We start from the raw sequence: 5,356 nt of genomic DNA, 5'->3' as shown, positions 1-5,356 counted from the left end.
AAAGTCAGGGATTAAATTGACCTCTGGTCAGTTTAACAGCCTAAGAATTACCCCTCTTTTCCCTTCAGAGGTCATTTAAACCATTTACCCCTTCATTTGCAAAAGAAACTTGTAAAAAACCCCACTTTCACCCCTAACCCGCTTTATTTGTAAAAACACATCAAAAACCCACTTCTCGGCTTTATCCAAAGTTTGGCGCAAATACACATTTGTATTAAAAATTACATTGAAAAACCCATATTATCCGTCGAACTCCTAAGTCCCCGCCGGGCGCGTATTCCAAAGAAAATATTATTTTAATCCTCGCCCGCTGTCGTATCGTCCTGGCGCCTTAGCGATCCGTCGACCGTCGGATCTGGCTCTTCTCATCCGACGGCCCACATGCATATCGAGTCGGGCCCGACGTCCGTAAGATAGCACCCGAGAAACTGTTAGAGGGTGACGTTAGGCCTCTGCCACGCGTCGCACCCACAATTTCTCGGGTCGCCCTCTGACAAAACAACTTCCGCATCGAGGGTGGTCCAAGAAAATCCACTTACCGCTTCTGGTTTTGTGCGTACCCGCCATGCCAATGTCACTACCACGTCAGGCCCGCATCATTGTTGCATCATCGCCGCGTCAGCGCCCCTGTCCGCCACTGCTCTGACCTGTCCGCCACCTCACAATCCCCGTGGACCACTCATAGGCCGCCACGTCACTCGATGACGCCATGCTGACGTCATCTGACCCTGACCCCACCTGATGACGTCATGCTGACGTCATCCAATAAAAGCGCCAAAATCCCAAAAGTCCATATTTTTGTCGAAAAACGCGGTTTTTCTCACTTTTTGCAAAAACAAGAACTATTCTGCTCTGCATGCAAATTACGTTCATTCGTTGCCAACCTGCAGAAATCAAGCCAGAGACCACCGGCGCTTCCATCCCACCTGCACTTGTAGCCATTGCCGACAGTTTTACCAGGTATTTATCCAAAGCATTCCTCTGCGCCTGGTTTTATCCTTCATTGTCCAAAGATAGCTTAAAAGAGTAAGAAAACAATGAATTTACCAGTAAATCCCCGGTGGTTAGCCTCCTTTTTAACCATTGAGTCCAAATTCACCTGCAGAGCCTTGTTTGTCCGAGTTTTCACCAAACCTGCAGTCTGTCCGCGCATTCGTGGACTTAGACCCCAAAACTATAATAATTCACCGTGCAGACACTTGAATCAGTCCTGATATTAGTTCTATCAGTCCTCTGTGCAGTATTTCAATTGCTGTTGTTACAATTTACCCTCTGTTCCTTGCAATTCACCTCTCTATTGTAAAGATACCCCTCTGTGTTGCTCTGTTCACTCAAACCACTTCACATACAAATCAGAGGCCTTATTAGCCATGGAAGCACCAATTGCATTGAATATTCAACCTCTGAATGCCCCACAAAGAGAATTAGAATGGAAGGCCCTGGGGGATAAGGATTATCAGATGATAGACTCATTTTCAATGAACTCCAAATTTAACATCCATCTGCTGAACGAGTTAAAAGCCAAACACCTTAGTGGAGCTGATATATTAGGGATTTGGGACTCCAATTTGCCTATTTTCAACCTCCCTCAAGTCAATGCCCTTCCAGACTTGATCCATAGATGTTGTGAATGCTATGATCCATGTCAGAGAGTTGTTCTCAATCCCTCAGGTGCAGTCTTGTTCCATATCACCCCTGAGGCCATAAATCAAACGCTCAACTTTCATTCTGCAAGACCATTGACCCCTCTCTCCATGTTAGACTTATTAAAGAAGGGGGGCAACCTGTCCAGTGCCCAGATCATCAAAATCAATCATTTATTCATACAGCGAGGCTCTGAAGCTATGAGAACGCCTCCTATTGGAAATCCATACCTCAACGACTTGGGCAAAATGCTTGTAGATTTGATTAGCTATGTCCTGGGCTACAAGGGAACTGAGGATGTTGATGACACCATTATGGCTATGTTGTCCATATTTTCTCCTGGGAAGCCTCCTGCTGTGCACTATGATTATGCTACATATATTGCAAACAAGATTCATGAGCAACTGTTGAATCTAGAAAGGGAAAAGGTGTTTAGATACACCATATACATATATCATCTGTTCTTATTTTATCAACCTGACAGTTTCCCTATTCCTCTCAAAAAACTTGATCCCCAAGGAAATCCAAGGTCAGTTGTGTTTTGGACTTTAGTTTTTCATCACACCTCTTGCTCACCATACACATACTCTGAATTCATAGACCTTTTCATTCATCCAGCTTTGGCCTTGTTATATGGTGTTCCTCCTCCAAGATTAACAGATGAAATGCAAAGAATTCTCCATCTTTCTAAGTCCTACAGCATTGGTGATTGGTACTTTTACCAACACCACACAGTAATCAGAATATATGGCTATGAGTTGGACCCTTATAGGCTGCCAAGATTTGTCCCTATGAGACTATTTGCCTTGGAGTATTTCAGGCAGTTTGGAAATGCAGATCACATCCATTTCCATAGTAAAAACAAGAAAGTGCAACTAAAAGTCAGGAACCACCTAGGCCCTTTCCTTTACAACATAAGGGAGGAGGGGTGGAAGGAAGCAGATGGCATGTTAGAGGCCCTCCGATTTGAAACTAGTTTCAAATGGATACCTTATGACCCTGTTACACTAAAAAATGTCACCATGGCTATTTACAGTTAGTATGGCTCTATCAACAGTCATGCTATCCTCTTAGGCAAGTCTTATGCCTCTGCTCTCCATGTCAAACTCCAAAAAGAGAGAAATTCTTTATAAATGTATTTATCTCTGGGTACGCAGGTTCTCTCAACCTTACCTGCGGGTACGCACCCAATGTTCACAAAAGCTGCGTACTTGTACGCTCTGTATGTAAAGGGGCAGGTGCGTCCCCCTGTAAAGGTCAAAATGCGCAAGTTTCATCTTTAAAAAGTTACTTGTGGTCATTTCTAGAGCATTCTAGAAGGTTTTTCGACGTGTATTGAGCGCCTCCAGATGGTTCATGTACCCCTACCAAAGAGGAACTTATCCCATCAATGAGGGAGCTATCCCATCCAAAGAGGGGATTATCCCATTGATGGTGGACCTGAATAACTTCCTCTAGACCACTATAAATACAGGCATTGGGCCAGAAGGAGGAGAGGTTGGAAGCTAAACATTTCTAAGGGTAGATGCTGTTGGAATTAGGACTCCCATTTAGAAGCTTGTGAGGAGAGATTGCCATCTTTGCTTGTTCTATTTGGAAGTGGGTGAGCTTTGTCAAAGTAAAGGAGAACTCTTGATGGACCCTGGGAGGGACTTGCACAACACCAAGGCTCAGGTTGTAATTGTTCCTTTTGTTTCCTATTAATGAAAATGAGTCCATTCTTCTCAATAACTTGTTATTTATGAGTTGTTTCATGTACTCCTTGGTCTATGTGTTAAATATGTTTTATTCTATGAGATTATCAAGTGCTATTTAATCGTTTGGTTGTTAGTGGATGCAGGTTTCAAAGTGAAGGAGGAGCTCATCCGGATCAGTGAGGCTGGACTGCTACAACAGCGTTGGATTACAGTGGATGCAGGTTTCAAAGTGAAGGAGGAGCTCATCCAGATCAGTGAGGCTGGACTGCTACAACAGCGTTGGATTACAGGTAGGATCTAAACACTTGATTTCTTATATAGTAAATGCATGTTTAGAGAAGGATTGCTCTTATTTGTCTTGTTTGTCACTAGAGAGGCTTAGGCTCCTAGGGAGGTTGGTTGTGTCCGCACTATAAACTCTTTCCGCCTGACAAATTGGCGACTCCGCTGGGGACTCCATTGATGTGAAAGTCTTTTCCTTTGTATGCAACTTTGATCTGAGAAAAGTCATTTATTTTCTGGTTTTTGGCTCTGTGACTTTGTTTTTGGGCGGGTTAGCTCAGGGTTAGATTGAATTTAGTTTTTCTTGGTTTTTTTAGGAGTACACACCCTCTGAGTATTGCACAGTGCGTACTTGTACGCACTGTTGCTGTGTGCACAGAGCGGGCCCGCACCTGGCTTAACCGGTTGCCTGTGTACCCTGCTAAAAATTAAGAAATTTCCATTTTTTGCATTTTTTCTCTTAGATTTGGCTTTTTCTTAGTTTTTACTGCCCAGATCCATTAGTCTCTTGTCAAAGATCTTCACCTGAACTTGTTTCGATAGCGTTGAGTGTTTTAGTGGATTTCATAGAAGTTTAAGCCCTAGGGTTTGATTTTTGAGTAGGTCTTGTAGTGACTTTGGCGGTAGAAGTTGTCAAGCCTTAGATCTCTCTGGTTTTGTCAGCCTTCTTAGAAGTCGGACCTATCATAAAGTCTACCTGTGAGAGCAACTTACCTTTGAGTTGTCTCTTTGGCAAATTTCGAAGTACTTGTTGATTGAGTATCGAATTCCATTTTACAAAAAGAACAAAAAGATTTGAGTTTTGTTTTGACTGGTCTTTTGATTCTGCATTAGCTGGTCCTTGGCTTGATTTTGGTCAAGTAAAACAACCTAGAATCATCTTTGTAGGCTTTTGCCTCGTTAGGTTTGCTTAGAGTAAATTTCTTTTTGATTTGCTTGTGAGTCAAGTTTTCATAGATTTTATAACTTTTGAGATTGATTTTCGTTAAAATAGATTTATATGCTTTATTAAATAAGAGAAAATACAAAAACATCTCCTTTGAAAAGTTTTGTTTTAAGTAGCTTTGAGGCATTTTGAAAGAAAAAGAGTTTTTCGTGCACATAAGGAGTGGTCATGTTTGTATGCTTGAAAAGATAAAGAGAATTGTTTCTTTGATTGTCTTTACTAAGAAAGTTGTTTTCTATAAAATTTGCATTTCTCAACTCTCTTAGTTAGGAATTTCATTGAAAGAGAAAAGTAGCGTAAATCATCTTAGGTGCATATTTGTAGTGGTTTGAGTCGAATCTACACACCATTGGTTTCACTTCCGCTACCTTTTGTCTTTAAGAAAAACCATAAAATTAACGCTTAAAGTAAAATCAACGTAGTAACTTTTATTTACTAGGGCTCTGAAACACCAATTTAGATCAGGCTAGTGTCTTGGAGTAGGAGAGTAATTAACTCTCCAAGACAACAAAACCAATCAAGTAGCTTACCTTGTGATAGAATAAATCCAATTGTCTCATTTGTACTCTGGGAAAGCTCCTCTTAAAGGAGAAGCACGAGCTCGTGTCCGAACCAGTGAGGGGATCAATCCCCCCTCGTTGGGAACGACGCCAGACACGCACGTATTACAAACGGTAAACCTCGGATTAACCATTGTCGAGGAGCCAGGGGTCACTTGTCGGTAAACCTTGGATTATTGTCAAGGAACCGGCAAGGGAATTGAGCTTGATACTCTGCCCTTGCGTGT

This window comes from Pinus tabuliformis, chromosome J (assembly GCF_031772625.1).
Source record: "Pinus tabuliformis cultivar Carrire ecotype Pingquan chromosome J, CPIR1, whole genome shotgun sequence".
Lineage (NCBI taxonomy): Eukaryota > Viridiplantae > Streptophyta > Pinopsida > Pinales > Pinaceae > Pinus > Pinus tabuliformis.
This window is presented reverse-complemented; position numbering follows the sequence as displayed.